Source organism: Camelus dromedarius, chromosome 10 (assembly GCF_036321535.1).
Source record: "Camelus dromedarius isolate mCamDro1 chromosome 10, mCamDro1.pat, whole genome shotgun sequence".
Taxonomy (NCBI): domain Eukaryota; kingdom Metazoa; phylum Chordata; class Mammalia; order Artiodactyla; family Camelidae; genus Camelus; species Camelus dromedarius.
In genome coordinates, this window is record NC_087445.1 from 23,112,365 (window position 1) to 23,130,620 (window position 18,256).

Below are 18,256 nucleotides of genomic sequence, written 5' to 3' on the forward strand. Positions count from 1 at the left end.
ACCTTTAAGACACTCCCAGCACCAACACAATGCCTGGCAAATAACAGAACCTAAGTAAACATATGTGAATTAACAAAGAACACATAAGTAAAAAAATATGGGAGGCAACTGGACATGATGGTGTAAAGCTCAGAAGAGAGGCCGAGTACAAGTTTGGGAATCATCTAGAGATATGTGAACCCTGCCTTGAGTGTTTGATGGGAAGAGAAAAGAGCCTAGGACAGAGTGTAAGAACTCCAGAATTAACACTTAGAAAAGAAAAAGACTGAAAAAAAGAAATACAGAAGGGGACAGTGTCAGGAAAACCAAGATAAGAGAACATTTCAAGGATAGAGTTGTCAGTTATGTCCAATGTCACAGAATACTCAAGCAAAATGGAGGCTAACAAGTGTCCACTGGACATGGAAGTCACTGGTGACCTTTATAAAATCTGTTATAACCCAGACTGGAACAGGATGAAGGAAGAGTAAGAATTTTTTTGTTTTAATTGAGTAAGAGAGAAGTAAATGCAAACAGGAAATTTAGACAACACTTTCTTGGTAAAAAGGGAAGAGGAGATAAAGGAGAGTAGTTGAAAAGAAGAGTGAGGTTGGAGAAGAGTTTTTTTTTTTTCTTACTGAAGTACAGTTGATTTAAATGTTTCAGGTGTATAGCAAAGTGACTCAGCTATATAGGCATATATACATAGCTTTTTCAGATTCTTTTCCATTATAGGTTATTACAAGATATTGAATATAGTTCCCTGTGCTGTACAGTAGGTCTTTGTTGTTTACTTTGTATATATAGTGGGTACCTGTTAATCCCAAATTCCCAATTTATCTCTACGTTCTCTCCCCTGTAGTAACCATAAGTTTGCTTTCTATGCTTGTGAATCTATTTCTGCTTTGTAAATAAGTTCATCTGTATCATTTTTAGGTTCCACATATAAGTGATACTGTATAATATTTCTCTTTCTCTCTTTGATTTATTTCACTTAGTATGATAATCTCTAGGTCCATCCATGTTGCAGCAAATGGCATTATTTCATTCTTTTTTATGGCTGAGTAATATTCCATTATATATATACTACATCTTCTTTATCCATTCATCTGTCAGTTGGACATTTAAGTTGCTTCCATGTCTTGGCTATTGCAAATAGTGCTCCTATGAACACTGGAGTGTATGTATCTTTTTGAATTAGAGTTTTCATCTTTTCCAGATATATGCCCAGGAATGAGACTGCTGTATCATATAGTAACTCTATTTTTAGTTTTTTAAGGAACCTCCATATTGTTCTCCATAGTGGCTATATCAATTTACATTCCCAACAGTGTAGGAGGTTTCTCTTTTCTGCACACCTTCTCCAGCGTTTATTTGCTGTAGACTTTTTGATAACAGCTATCCTGACTGGTGTGAGGTGGTACCTCATTGTAGTTTTGATTTGCATTTTTCTAATAATTAGTGATATTAAGCATCTTTTCATGTGCCTATTGGCCAACTGTATGTCTTCTTTGGAGAAATGTCTATTTAGGTCTTCTGCTTATTTTTTGTAATTGAAGTATAGTTGATTTACAACATCGTGTTAGTTTCTGCTGTACAGAATATTGATTTAATTATACATATATATTCATTTTCATATTCTTTATCATTATAGGTTATTATAAGATATTGAATATAGTTCTCTGTGCTAAACAGTAGGGCCTTATTATTTATCTATTTTATATATAGTAGTTAGTATCTGCAAATCCCAAATCCCTAATTTATCCCTTCCCAACACCCTTCTCCTCGGTAATCATAAGTTTGTTTTCTATGTCCATGAGTCTGTTTCTGTTTTGTAAATAAGTTCATTTGTGCCATTTTCTGTCCAGTTTTTGACTGGGTTGTTTGTTTTTCGATATTGAGCTGTATAAGCTGTTTGTCTATTTTGGAAATTAAGCCTCTGCTGGTAGCATTGTTCGCAAATATTTTCTCCCATTCCATAGGCTGTCTTTTCATTTTGTTTATGGTTTCCTTTGCTGTGCAAAAGCTGTTAAGTTTAATTAGGTCTCATTTAGTTTTTCTTTTATTTCCATTACTCTAGGAGACAGATCCAAAAAAAAAAAATTGCTGTGATTTATGTCAGTGTTCTGCCTTTGTTTTCCTCTAGGAGTTTTATAGTATTCAGTCATATTTAAGTCTTTAATCTATTTTGAGTCTATTTTTGTATATGGTGTTAGAGAATGTTTTAATTTCATTCTTTTACATGGAGCTGTCCAGTTTTCCCAGCACCATTTGTTGAAGAGTCTCTTCTCTGTTGTACATTCTTGCCTCTTTTGTCATAGATTAATTGATCATAAGTGTGTGCATTTATTTCTGGGCTTTCTATCCTGTTCCATTGATCTATGTGTCTGTTTTTGTGCCAGTACCATACTGTTTTGATTACTGTAGATTTGTAGTACAGTCTGAAGTCAGGGAGAGTGATTCTTTTTCAAGATTCGGCTATTCAAGGTCTTTTGTGTTCTCATACAAATCTTAACATATTTTGTTCCAGCTCTGTGAAAAATGTCATTGGTAATTTGATAGGGATTGCACTGAATCTGTATATTGCCTTGGGTAGTATTGTCATTTTAACAGTATTGATTTTTCCAATCCAAGAACACAGTATATCTTTCCATCTGTTTGTATTATCTTCAATTTCTTTCATTAGCATCTTACAGTTTTCAGAACACAGGTCTTTTGCCTCCATAGAAGGTTTATTTCTAGGTATTTTATTCTTTTTGATGCAATAGTAAATTGGATTGTTTCCTTAATTTCTCTTTCTGATATTTTGTTGTTAGTGTATACAAATGCAACAGATTCCTGTATATTAATTTTGTATCCTGCAAATTTATTCATTCACTGATGACTAGTAGTTTTCTGGTAGTGTTTTCAGCACTTCCTATTTATAGTATCATGTCACCCACAAACAGTGACAGTTTTGCTTCTTTTCCAATGTGGATTCCTTTTATTTCTTTTTCCTCTCTGGCTGCTGTGGCTAGGACTTCCAAAACTATGTTAAATAAAAATGGCAAAAGTGGACATCCTTGTCTTGTTCCTGATCTTAGACGGAATGCTTTCAGCTTTTCACCAGTGAGTATGATGTTAGCTGTGGGTTTGTCATATATGGCCTGTACTATGTTAAAGTATGTTCCCTCTATACTCACATTCTAGAGAGTTTTTATCATAAATAGGTGTTGAATTTTCAAAATCTTTTTCTGCATTTATTGAGATGTTCATATGGTTTTTACTCTTCTATTTATTAATGTAGTGCATCACACTGATTCATTTGCATATATAGAAAAATCCCTGCATCCCTGGGATAAATTCTAGAATTTTGATTTTTTTAATATATGAGAAACTTAAGCATACCTAAAAGCTGGTGAGATAGAGGCACTAGTGAAAAAGTGCTTACAGAAACAGAAGAAATGGGAGAATAGATACTACAGGACAAAATTTATCCTTAAAATATGTAAAACTAATAATTCTTTCTTTAGATGTCCGTTTAAATTATCACTTCTTTGGAAAAGCTATCTTTTACTCCCTGACTATATCAGTTCCCTCTGTTAGATTCTTCTTAGCACTTATCAGTTATGATTCTACTTTTATTTCAGTGGGTCTTCTATTAATATCTATTTCATTGAATTTAAACTCCATGAAGGGAAGAAATGTGGTCTTTTATCTTTGTCCTCATCAACCTAGCCCCAGCACATAGACAATACTAAGTATCTAAAATAAGAGTTAAATAGTTGAATAAATGATAGTACATGCTATCAACAGAAGACTCAAATTAGGATTCATCCACACAGACTTTAAATAGAAGGAGGAAGCTCTTCTTCATATACTAATATGAAAAGATCCCTAAGCTATATTGTTGAGTTAAAAACAAAAGAGGAGGTAGAAAAGATACGTTCTACTATAAAATAAATGGTCCAATGTATAACTGAAAGCCCTCTGAGTTGTGATACAAAACCAAACAAAATCAGAATTCAAGTTTTTTGCATCAGTATACCATTAGTAACATGCTTTTTAATGTTGTCATACTAAACAAGTTAATATCAGGTGGGAAAAAAAGAAAGAGAACAGTATGTTTAATATGCTACCATTTGCATAAAATACGTGTGTGTGCACATATTTATAAATATAGAGAGAATCTCTACACTAAATCACATGAAAGTAGTAACTATGGCTGGCCCTGGGAAGAGAATCTTGGGGCCCAAAGGCTAGGAAGAAAGAGATTTCATTTTTCACTGTAGATCTTTTGTATCTTTTAAATCTTGTATCATGTGCACCTATTATCTACTCAAAAATTTCATCAGCTTTTTAAAAACTCCAAATAGACAAGCCAACAAACAAAAGCTTTACCATGGTAAATACGCATGCACACTGTTAATGTATTAGGAAACACTATGAGGACCAACTGGCAAAGAGACCCAGATGAAGATTTGTGGATATCATCAAAGCATAGACTCTCAGACCAATGCAAATTTCATATCCATAGAAAAAGAAACACTAAATTTTAGTTATTAAAAAATAAGTAAGTAAAAGAGTCAAAATGGAATATATTATTACCAATGGGCACCAACCAAAGTTTATCTAAAAAAATTGTATTTATAAAGCACCAATTGTGAAAACACATTATGGAGTTACTTTCAATTACTAAATATTTCAATATTCTATTAAATTTTTTGAGTTTATCTATATTATCCTTTTGGTAAAAAAAATCAAGCAATTGAGAGAAATAGAGGGTAACCCAATCATTATAGGCAATGTGTAGTCATAGTTCGTTTTATAATTATAGAAATCTTATTATATAATACACAAAATTATATTTTATATAATAAAAAATTACTTCCATAAAATATATATCATTTTAAATTCAAACAGGACCAAAGTATATATACTACTATATAAATTATTTTTCCATTCATAGTATGTCTCTGACATCTTTCTATATTACATTTTTTTAGCTGCTAGTACTCCATTGCTTAATTAATTTTTCCACTGTATCATTCATTAATCTAATCAGTTCCCTAGTACTTAGATTTATGGGTTATTTGCATCTTTTGCTATTAGTGACAATATATAATATACATCCCTACATGTGTAGTTGCATATCTTTGCATGCACATTCAAGTATCTCTACTCAATAAACTCCTAGAAATAGATTTGATGGGTAAAAGGGTTTGTACAACTGTTTTCAGATAATTGTTACCAAAGTGCTCTCCAAAAAGGCTTACCAGTGTTAACTACTATGAGTGGTATAAGTGCCTATTTCTCAATACCTTTCTAGTGGTAAGCATTATCAACTGATTTCAATGTGTATGTCTTAAACTGTAAATAAGATTAAGTATCTTTTCATATGCTTATTAGCCACCTGTATTTATTTTTCTGTGAACTGTCTTCTTATATCAGATGCCCACTTTTATATTACACTGTCCATATTTTCCTTAGTAACTTATTACAGTCCTTTATAAAATATGGAATCAACCACTTTGTCATACACATTGCAAGTCATGATTGCCAACTTGTCATTTGCTTTCTGACTATATTCTTAAAAACAAAAAAAACTTTTAAGTGATCAAAGTCATCAATAATTTGCTCTGGGACTTCTAGATTTTATGTCACACTCTCCTTACTCCAAGATTATAAAATACTTAATTCCCTTTTCCTTCCAGTGCTTTTTCTCTTTTATGGCTTTTTGATCAGTCCAGAATTTGTTTGATAGAAGCAATATGGCAGGGATTTAGTTACATTATTTCCTCTTATGTACAGTCAGTTATCCAAAAACTATTTATAGGATAGATCTATCTTTAAATATTGATTTGGCATATGCTAATATTGTGATTTATAATAATAAATATATTTTTGGTCTTCATCCATGGTTCCCAGTACACAGTTCCTAAATCTCTTTTAATTTCCTGTATAAGAGTCATAAGGGCATCTTTTGTCAAAATATTTGTTATATTTAGTTTTATTCCCAGTTCCCCAAATGGCTTCAGAGAGATAAAGGTGAAACAGGTATCTTGTTATTCATAACAAAACTCCTTTCAATCACATCTGAGCTTTATGTTAATGAGTTGATTTTTGGAAAGCCCCTAGATAACCTAAGGATGGGGGGGCTGGTTGCCAGGGGAACCAACCATGTGATCTGAAGGTTGGAACTTTCAATTTCACTCCCAAACCTCCAGGGAGGAAAGAGAAGCTAGAGGTTAAATCAATCTCCAATGGTCAATGAGTTAATCAGTCATGCCTACATAATGAGGCTTCTATGTAAACCCAAAAGGAAAGGGTTCTGGGAGCTTCTGGTGTGAGAAACACCTGGATATCCAGGGAGGATGGCACACCCAGACAGAAAGCATGGAAGCTCAGAGACTCTTCTCACATACCTTGCCCCACACACCTCTTCCATCTGGCTGTTCTGAATTACATCCTTTTATAAAAACAAACAAGAAAATCTATAATCTAGTAAATAAACTGCTTTCCTGCATTATGCAGGCTGCTTGCTCTAGCAAATTAACTAAATCTGAGGAGGGAGTTGTGGGAACTTCCAGTTTACAGCTGGGTGGTCAGTAAGCGCAAATAACAAGGTGGACTTGGAACTAGCATCTCAGATGTGTGTGTGTATGTATACGTGGGGGGGTGGGGAGTAGATGGGCCGGAGGGTGACAGATGGGAAGCAGTCTCATGGAACTGAATTCTTAACCTGTGGGGTCTGACACTCTCCAGCTAATTGAGTCCTATTGTAGGACACCTAGGTAGTGTGGCAGAATTGTTTTAACTTTTTTGAAAACCTGCCGATTTTTTTTCCAAAGGGGCTGCACCATTTTACATTCCCATGAGCAAAGTGTGAGGATTCCATTTTCTCCACATGTTCACCAAAACTTGTCCATTTTTATGTCCATTTTTTAATAATGGTCATGCTAATGACTGAAAAGAGGTATCTCATTGTGGTTTTGATTTGCATAACCCTGACTAATGGACTAACAGACTCTCAGTTCTTTTCCATATCATATGAATACCACACTCTCTTGACTACAACAGCTTTGTAGTAAGCTGTAAAATTGGGAAATGTTACTCCTCCAACTTTATTCTTCTTTTGCAAGATTATTTTAGCTATTCTAAGTCTCTTGCATTTCCACATGTATTTTAGGATCAGTCTGTCAATTTCTGCAAAAAGTCAGCTGGGATTCTGATAGAGATTGCATTGAGTCTATACATCAATTTCAGGAGTACTAACATCTCCACAAGTAACAACATTAACTCCTATGATCCATGAACATATAGTGTCTTTCTATTTACTTAGGTCTTGTTTAATTTTTAAAGTGGTCATTTCTAGTTTTCAGCATACAATTCTTGCATTTCTTTCATTAAGTTGCACAAGTACTTCATTACTTTTGGATGTTTTATAAATGAAATTATTTTCTTAATTTCATTTTTGGATTGTTCATTGCTAGTGTACAGAAATACAACTGATTTTGGTATTGATCTTGCATTGTATCCTGCAACCTTGCTAAAACTTACTAGTTCTAATAGTTGTGTGTATGTCTGTGTGTGTGTGTGTGTGAATTCCTTATGAATTTCTAATATACAAGATTACATGATCTGCACATAGGTAGTTTACTTTTTCTTCTCCAAAATTAATGCCTTTTATTTCTTTTTTCTTGCCTACTTCTCTGGCTGGAACCTCCAGTACAGTGCTGACTAGGCATCGTGACAGTACACATCTCTGTCTTGTTCATGATCTTGGGGAGAAAGCAGTCATTCACCATTAGCTTTGACACTGACTATAGATTTTTCACAGATGCTCGTTATTCTATTTCTAGTTTGTTAAGCATCTATGTTATGAAAAACTGTTTAATTTTACCAAACATTTTTCTGTCACTATTCAGATGATCATTTGGTTTTTGTCATTCTATAAATAAGGTCTATTAACCAGTTGATTTTCAGATGTTAAATCAGTCTTACATTCTGGCATAAATCCCACTTGATCATAGTGTAAAATTTTCTTTACAAAATGTTGGACTTAGTCTGCTATCACATTGTTGAGAATTTTGGCATATACACTCAAAAGGGATACTGGTCTGAGTTTTCTTTTCTTGTGATGTCTCTGGTTTGTTATCATGTTAATAATACTAACTTCATATAATGAGAGGGGAAATGTTGCCTTCCTCTTCTCTTTTTTGAAAGAATCTGTGAAGAACTGGTATTAATTCTTCTTCCAGTCAGAATGGCCATCATTAAAAACTCCACAAATTATAAATGCTGAAGAGAGTGTGGAGAACAGGGAACTCTCCTACACTGTTGGTGGGGTTGTACTTTGGTGCAGTCATTATGGAAAACAGTATGGAGATACCTCAAAAAACTAAAAATAGACTTACTATATGATCCAGCAATCCCACCCCTTGGCATCTATCCAGAGGGAACTTTAATTCAAAAGGATACAGGAACCCCAATGTTCACAGCAGCACTATTTACAATAGCCAGATATGGAAACAATCTAAATCTCCATCAACAGATGATTGGATAAAGAAACTGTGGTATATTTATACAATGGAATACTACTTAGCCATAAAAAATAAAATAAAATGCCACTTGCATCAAAATGGATGGACCTGAAGAATGGCATTCCAAGTGAAGTAAGCCAGAAAGAGAAAGTAAAATATAATATCACTTACATGTGGAATCAAAAAATAAAAGACAAATGAACTTATTTATAAAACAGAAACAGACTCGCAGACATAGAAAACAAACTTATGGTTACTGGGGGAGAAGGGGGTGTGAAGGGATAAATTAGGAGTTCAAGATGTGCAGATACTACTATATATAAAACAGATAAACAACAAGTTTATACTGTATAGCACAGGGAACTATATTCAATACATTGTAGTAATCTATAATGAAAAAGAATATGAAAACGAATATATGTACGCATATGTATGACTGAACTACTTGCTGTACACCAGAAATTGACACAATATTGTAAACAGACTACACTTCAATTTAAAAAACAAAAAAGAACTGGTGTTAATTCTTCTTTAATATATGGTAGAATATATCAGTGAAGCCTTCTGGCCTGGACTTTCCTAGTAAGAAGCTTCTTGATTACTAAGCCAATCTCTTTATTTGTTATAGGTCTATCCAGATTTTTTTATTTCTTCTTTACCAGTTTTGGTAATTTATGTCTTTCTAGAAGTTTATCCATTTCACCTAAATTACCTAACTTGTTGTTCACAGTATTCTCTTATAGTTCTTTTATTTCTGCACAGTCAGTAGCTGTGTCCCTTCTCTCATTCATAATTTTCATAACTTACGTTTCTTCTCTTTTTTTCGTCAGTCTAACTAAATGATAATCAATTTAGTTCTCTTTTGAATCAGCTTTTAATTTCATTGATTTCTTCTATTATTCTGTATTGTTTCTCTTGTTTCTGCTTTAGTCTTTCGTTTCTTTTCTTCCACTTGTTTTGGGTTTAGTTTGCTCTTCTCTTTTCAGTTTCTTAAAAATGAAAGATTAGGTTATTAATTTGAGGATTTTTTTAATGCAAGTGACTATAGCTATAAATTTCACTCTTAAGCACTGTGTTAGCTGCATCCTGTAAGATCTGATATGTTCTTTCAGTTTTCATTCATCTCTAATTAATTCCCTTGTGATTTCTTTTTTGATCCAGTTTATTTAGGAGCATGTTAGTTTTCACATATTTGTGATTTTTCCCCCCATATTTCCTTCTGTTATTGATTTCTAATTTAATCCACTATAGTCAGAAAATATACTTGGTATAATTTCAATCCTTTTTAAAGTTAATGAGGCTTATTTTATGGCATGACATACAATCTACCCAGTAGAATGTTTCATGTGTACTTGAGAAGAATGTGCACTCTACTGATAATGGATGGGATATTCTATAAATGTCTGTTAGGTCTAGTTTGTTTATAGGATTGTTCAGGTCTTCTATTTATTTGTTGATCTGCCAAGTTGACCTACACGTTATTGAAAGTGTGGTGTAGAAGTCTCAAAACATTATTGTTGTCTATTTCTCTTCAATTCTGTCAGTTTTTGTTTCATGTATATTTGAGTTCTATTTTTAGGTGGATATACATTTACATTGTTAGCATTGTTAGTTCTTCCTGGCAGAATGATCCTGTTATCATTGTGAGATGTTCCTCTTTATCTCTAGTAACATTTTTGCTCTGAAGTCTATTTTGTTTTATATTAGTATACCCACTCCAGTTCTTTTTATTTGTTGTGTGCATGGTATAGTTTTTATATCCTTTCTCTTCCAACCTACTTTCAATAATTTCTCTTTACTGATCTTCTCTATTTGATAAATTTTTCTTCATACTTTCCTTTAATCCTTTAAGCATGGTTTCTTTTGCTTTCTGATCATATTTAAATTAAAAAAGGTACTGTGGCATCTTTGTCAACTCAGTATTCCATTCAGTGCCTTCAAGAGCAATTTCTGTTGCCATTTTTCATCTTATGTATGAGTCACACTGTCGTATTTCTTTATATATCTTATAATTTTTCACTGATGACTGGGCAATATTGTAGCAACTCTGGATACTGGTCCTCTCCCTCAGAGTTGTTGTTGTATTTGTTTGAATATTTGTTTATGTGTTTAATAATTTGATTGAACTAATTCTACAAATTTATTTCCATCACAGTGGGCATCTTCTGATTCCCTGCTCAGATTTTTCCCCCTTGTTTTCATTTTTTATGTTGGCTACCTAGGGTCACCCCTCGGTGGGCATAAGTCAGTTATTGGTCAAAAGTTGTGCTTAAGACTGCTTAGCCAGTTGGATTTTTACCCTTTACTATTGGATGTGTTTGCAGCTTGGAGGCTGCTCTCACAGTTCAAGACGTTTCCACTGTTTTTTTTTTCCCCTGCCTTCAGCCAAGGAATCATAGCCTGTAGGTTCTCTCTCTGATCACTACTGAGAGGGCACATCCTTGGGCATGCACACAGTCTCAGAGACTGCCAGGCATGGCTGTGAAGTTATTTTCAAGCATGGATTCCGGGAATCACCTCAGGGTCAGAGTATCTTACTGTGCAGTCAGTCTTTGGTTGTGTTTAAGCCCCTTGTGCCAATGAGACTTCCACTCTGTTTTGATGTGTCTGTGTGCAGCATGGGGCATGTTTCAAGTCTGTCTCGCATTCTGCTCTGATTACTCCTGAGTGGGTGCAGCCTAGGACTTGCACATAGCCTTCCCAAACCCCAGACTTAACTGTGACCCTGTGAAGGCTCTTCTTGGTTATCTTTCTCTAGTTCTATTAAACTTCTGGATGCTCTGTTATTTCATTGTATCACAGAGGTATGAGGTTCCTCTTAATTAACTACTCTTCGCCAAGATTTGTACTGTTTTCAACCACGCCCTTAAACATGGAGCTCGCCACTCTAACCCAAATAAGGTCAGTCCCCTCAAGCAGAGCTGCAGAGCTCTTTCCCTTCATAGCCAGCCAGCTTATCCTCCACTGCACTGGAGCTGGGGGGTGAGGATCCACTTTTTCCATAGCAACAATCCTGCTCTCTAAGTGGCCATTGCAGGGCACTACAACCCCTGCTGTTCTGGGACAAGGGCAGTTGGCCCAATATTCTTGCCCTGCCATGCCAGAGATACAGCTTCTGCATTCCAAGTGAAAGCTGAGTAGAGGAAGAGAGATCTGATCCTCTCAGCCCTGCCTGGAATAGAGTTGCTACAACATAGAGCTCTGAGGGATGAGAAATTCCAGTAGTCTGCCTTTCCTGTGATGAAAGAATAGCCCCTGCCTGGGAGCTAGAGAGGAAGGGCTCATCCTCTCAGCTGCATCAGCCCAGGACAGAGGTTCTGTAACATGGAGCAGGGGCTGGAAAAGGCGTTATGGAACCAGACATCACTCGAATGCCACAGACTCTCACAGTTTCTACCAAAATTTACTAGATTTTCTTCTTTCTAATTGCTTGAGATGTTATTTACATAATTCAACCATTTAAAGTATACAATTCAATGGTTTTCTGTACATTCATGGAATTGCACAAACACCACCACAATTTTAGAACAGTTTTATCACCCCAAAAGAAACCCCTTACTCATTAGCAGTCACTCCCCATTTTCTCCCAATCCCTTCAGCCCTTGGCAACTCTAATCTATCTCTACAGATTTGCCTATTCGAGACATTTCACATAAATTGAATTATACATTATGTGTCTGGCTTTTGTGTCTGGTTTCTTTCACTTAGCTTAATGTTTTCAAGGTTCACCCATATTGAACCATTAATCAGTACTTCATTTCTTTTTATACCTGAAAAATAATCTATCATATGTATGTACCAACTTTATTCATCCATTCATCAGTTGATGGACATTTGGATTGTTTCTATTTTTTTTTTTTTGCTATGCAAAATGCTGCTATGAATATGCAGATGTCTACTTTCATTTCTATTGGGTATATACTTAAGAGTACAATTACTAAGCCATATGATAACTCCAATTTTAACATTTTGAGGAGCTTTCAAACTATTTTCCAAAGTGGAGGCATCATTTTACATTCAACAGCAGTGTATGAGGATTACAATTTTTTTACATTCTGGCCAACAATTGTTATTACCTATCTTTTTTCTTATAGTCATCCTAGTGTGTGTGATACAATATGTCATTATAGTTTTGATCTGCATTTTCCTGATGACTAGTGATATTGAGCAACTTTTTATGTGTTTATTGGCCATTTTTATGTTTTCTAAGGTGAAGTCTATGTTCAGATCTCTTGTCCACTTTTTAATTAGGTTTTTTCTCTTTATTGTTGAGTTATAAGAGTTCTTTATATACTCTGTTTAAACTTCCTTTACCAGATATATGAGCTGCAAATATTTTCTCACATTCTTTGAGCTGTGTTCTTATTTTTCTGATGGTGTTCTTTGAAGAACCAAGGTTTTTAATTTTTATGATTAGTAGATTTTCCTGAATAAAAGTTTCTCCTTTGCCCTTAGGACAATTTTCAAAGCTTTATATGATTGGGTTTTTAATTTTTTCACCAGTTAAACTGTTGTTTTGATAGGTTAACCAAGCTCTTTACTCCATCATTCCAGAAGTTCTTCTCTACAATATATTTTAATGTCCTAAAGGTTTAGCCTCCTAGGTCTTCATATTTAGTATTTTCCCAATATTATCAGAAAGTTATCTTTCCAGAGGAGCTCCAGCATCATAGAGTTCACACACACACACACACACACACACAGACCCTCTGTTATTTCACTACATATATTATCTTTAATGCTCACTGAAAATCCTGCACAGTAGATATTATTAACACCATTTTACAAATGAGCAAACAGATTCAGAGGGATAATATCACTAAAGTCACATAACTATTATGAGATAGGGCTGGGATTAAAACCCAAATCAATCTGTCTCCAAAATATATGTTCTTTCTATTGTGATATGCTGGCTCAGATTAAGTCCCATCAATTTCAAGGGATAAAAATGTACAGAAATATAAATGAAGAACTCTAGACACATTGCATACTTGGAGTCAGCTTAATATAAAAGTTCAATTAAATTCCTGGTTTAACAACAATTCTTCTCTTTCAAGTATAGGGCTGAATCCTGACTAAAACATGAGCTAAATATGTGACATAAGTCAGACAGAGAAAGATGAACACCATATGATGTCATTTATATGTGAAATCTAAAAAATCAAAACAAATGAACAACAAAAAAATGAAAACAGACTCATAGATATAAAGAACAAATGTGTAGTTGCCAGAGGGAAGGCAGGAGAATGGATGAAACAGGTGAAGGGAATTAAGAGGTACAAACCTCCAGTTATAAAATAAGTAAGTCACAGAGATGTATTATATACCACAAGAAGTATCATCAGCAATACTGTAATAACTTTATATGGGGATAGATGGTTACTAGACTTATCATGGTGATTATCTCATAATGTATATTTAAATGTTGAATCATTATGCTGTATAACTCAAACTAACATAGTATTGTACATCAGCTATATTTCAATTTTTTAAAAGATGAGCTAAAGTTTCAATACCATTACAATTCAAAATCAAATTTAATGTCGAATTAGCCAGGAAACAATGATCAGTATAAAATTTTTCAAAGAATAAAGGAAAGGTCTGATCAATGACAAACCTTAAAAAGAATTAACCAAGCCTTAAAAAGAATTAACTATGCCTTAAAGTTGCTATTCCATTAATAATTAGCAATATTCTCATTTTCTATAGAGATATCTGGCAAATAGTCTCATAATACAGCCAATACAAATTTTACTTAAATCTAATAATTAGGTTTACAAACTGGGTTACGACCAGAAAAGCTATCCTTTTTTATTATTGAAATATAGCTGACTTACAGTATGTGTTAGTTTCAGGTGTACAGTAAAATATCCTTTTCTTTTACAGTTGACATTTTTTCACCTAATAAATTGTTTTGGTTTTATAAATTGAAGTTTCCATTCTTCATGCATATAGAGAAAGCATTTGGAGTTTTTTTAAGTGTGGATTGCACTTATATCTAAATTTTGTTCTCAAAACTGTTAGTTCTCTTAATAGCCTTTTTGATATACAAGAAATTCTAGAATGAAAACAGAATCTATCAGCTAAATAAACAAAACATCTTGGTTGAAAACAAAGTGCCAAGCAAAGAAAAAATACTAAGTTTCTAATTTTTGATTAACATGTCTTATCATATGGCATAAAGAATAAGTTAGGTTAAATGTTAAATTGTTGTTTCAACAAATTCTATAATTCTACACACTTATAGAAATTTAAAAGATAGAACTATAGGATGAAAGAACTTACTTCTTTTTGCTTTGGATATAATTCGCATAGTTTTATTACTCTAGGACTAAACATGCCTTAGAACTGTATTGGCTAACCAGGTGATGTTCAGTTGAACATTTATTGATCACTCACCATGAACCAAGGACTACTTTAGATGTCATGAAGAATCTGCAACCAGTATAGAAAGGGGACTAAAAATATCAAAATAGTCATAGAAAGTTCAGAAAAATTTGTGACTGACAGAACTTAATGTATTATTAAAGAGGAGTCAAGCTTCCTTATAAAATATCTTTAGCCAGAAAGAACAATGAGATGACAATGAACTATGTTATATTTCCACTTTGGTATTTATATCTCACACAATGCTAAAGTGAATGAATTTCTGGTTTAATCTAACATGTCATTCTATCATCTTATCTTCCTTTGAGCCCACAAAAACTCAAAAACTCATCCCTCACTTTTGCCAATCATGCATGAAGATCACTAATAGATATGCATGTAAATAAAAAATTCTAATACAAGCTCTTGAAATAACACATAAAAAGCACAAGCAAACATTTATATCTAGAAAATGGCCAAATGGACCCTGCTGATCTGCAATGGAAAAGTTGACTCAAACTATAAATAACAGTAAAAGTAATTAAGGGAAACAGTTAATAAGAATAAAAATTATAGAAAAAACAAATAGGTAAAAAAATAAATACTTTTAGTCACTATGTTTGTTTAATGAAGTTAGCATCTTAAAAATGAGTTGAACTTTTGTAGCAATGATACACAACACTTAGAACTTCTAAACATTCTGAACTCAAGTAAGCTTTTAAATTAGTTTAAATATATTTTAAGCCATTACAAAGGAATTTTGAGTAAAAATAGAGGAGCACCAGAACCTATAACCCACATCACATATTTATGCTCCACAGCTCACCTTTTCATCTTATCTTCCACCCAGTTACCATGACATACCCAGTGCATTTGTAAGGAATCCAGAGAGCTTGTTCAGCTGAACTGAATTTGATTTGGTTAGCTTTCATAATCATCACCATGTGCAGCTTTTCCTTGATTGTACTGATGATAACTAGTATTTCTTACTTCTTCATAGAACAGTTTGCTATTTCTTCCCCTCCTGGTTTGCCTGTGCTGCTTCCATGGATGTGAGCATTCTATGATCCCAACTGCTTGTTATATGAGGAAATGTCACCCTCTCTTACGTAGCTCTACAATTAGTTTATTTTTCAGAAAATGCTACCTTCCAATCTGCATATAGGCTTACAATTAGTTTATTTTTCAGAAAACGCTACCTTCCAATCTGAAATAGGCCTTGACACACATAAACATCTCCTTCTATCTCTATTTCTTTCTTTCTCTTTTCCTCTCTCTTGGTCTTTCCCCACCTCTCTCTCCCTGCTCACTCTCTCTCTCTCTCTCTCTCTCTCTCTCTCTCTCTCTCTCTCACACACACACACACACACACACACACACAATACCATCTTATTTTTTCCCAGGTCAAAAATGAAATTTGAATTTTCAAAACTTAATAATTTACATAAGAATAAATTTCAAGAACCTAGAGATTATCATACTAAGTGAAGCAGTCAGACAAACATTATATATCACTTATATGTGAAATCTAAAAAACAGTACAAATGAACTTATTTACAAAACAGACTCACAGATACAGAAAACAAACTTCTGGTTACCAAAGGGGAAGGGGAAGAATAAATTGGGAGCAGAGGATTAACAGATGCACACTACCATGTATAAAATAGATAAACAACAAGAATTTACTGTATAGCACAGGGAACTATACTCAGTATCTTGGAACAAACTATAATAGAATGGAATCAAAAAAGGAATATAGATATATACACATGTATACATATAACCAAGTCACTTTGCTGTATACCTGAAACTAACACTATATTGTAAATCAACTATACTTCAATAAAAAAAATTAAAATTACATTTATATGGTAAAAAAATAAAAATAAAAAGTTTTATGCCCACATTATAAATTTAGGGAGTCAGCCATATAATGCACATTTAAATACACAAATACGAACATACACATTTGATGAATACTATTTAATAATATTAAATTTTTCAGGACCACTGAGAGAGTAAGAAAGTGATGTTTATATTAGCAAAAACAATGCTCATGTATAAATACTACTCCTATTCTGGGTGAAATGCAGAAATCAATAAATTTTTAGCAAAAATTCAGAATAGAATATTAGCCCATTAGTTTTGAATACCTCCTGCAAAATCAGAAACATGTCCATCTAAAGAAAATCTAATAGATCATTTGAAGCAAAAATATTATCGAGAAACATTAACTGTACCACAAAACATAGCAATCAAAGAACTTTTCAAAATCCTATCTAATGCTAGCAGTCATTATTATTATATAATCAAGTCAAGCCCCCAAAGAATAGGGAAAAAATACACACTTGACCATTTTCAATCACAAGTTCTTTAGAGAATAAAATATTCTTTGAGCAAAATCTCCTGAGAACTAGAATTCCCTTCTCAATATATGGTCTCTCCTAGAGCTGTAACTAAATATTACTGAGTGGCAGAAAAACAAATCTCAAGGAATGATGGACTTTAAAAAATTTCATTGTAGAAAGCACAAAGCAAATCCTAATAACACCAATTTGAAAACAACAGCTCCCCTGCTTCAAGAGAAGCATATATAAAAACTCACAGTAACAACTAAAGGACCCAACTGGATCTGTTGAGCCTCTGATGGGCTGTAATAAGCATGATTACTAAGTGGCTTAAACTAGAAATTCCGTTTTTATTTAGTAGTTGATTAAATACCTATTAAGTTCACAAATTTTCAAATTAATAGTTCAATTTTAATCAAAACTTTTTAACATCAGATTCAATAGTGTGTAACACAGAACATGAAACTAATTTCATTAAAATCTTAGATGTGCTATGTTGAAATTCTATGACATTAAAAATAGTATACTATTCATTTGCTAATCATATCTTCTAAATCCATATATTGAATAGGAGGAATTTCATGGATATAAAAGAACAGTTAAAGTCAGATAGGTTTATATTTCTGAATAGTAATAAAAGACTCAACATACTCAGTTTGAACTTTTCCAAAATTATGTCCTATATTTGTATTCTCTTAAAACAGGGGAGCTATAATTTTGCAACTAGTTTATTAACACTTTGTGTATCCTGACCTAGATGATCCCTAAGGCCTCTTTCAGTTCTAAAGGGCTATGCTATCCTAAGTTATATAACGGTCACTTTAAGTCTCAAAACTTCTTGATGTCTTTGCACATTATTAATAACACCTTGATCTCACTTGCAAACCTACAGAGGAAAGTAGCTTTAATTTTCTCTGCAGTGCAGTGCAACAGAGAAAATAAAGAGCAAGACTTGAATAATGGCCATGAATGCGACCTAAACTAGAAAACAAGCTGTTATCTCAAAGGGAGAGAAAAATTACTTGTAGCTAATTTATGCCT

The 18,256-nt window shown here is 33.5% G+C and overlaps 1 protein-coding gene across 1 annotated transcript in view; it reads right to left on the bottom strand.

The window, feature by feature from the left end:
• CCDC171 (coiled-coil domain containing 171) overlaps nucleotides 1-18,256 on the bottom strand; it is a 319,953-nt gene that overhangs the window by 229,775 nt on the left and 71,922 nt on the right. The gene's annotated exons all lie outside the window — the stretch shown is intronic.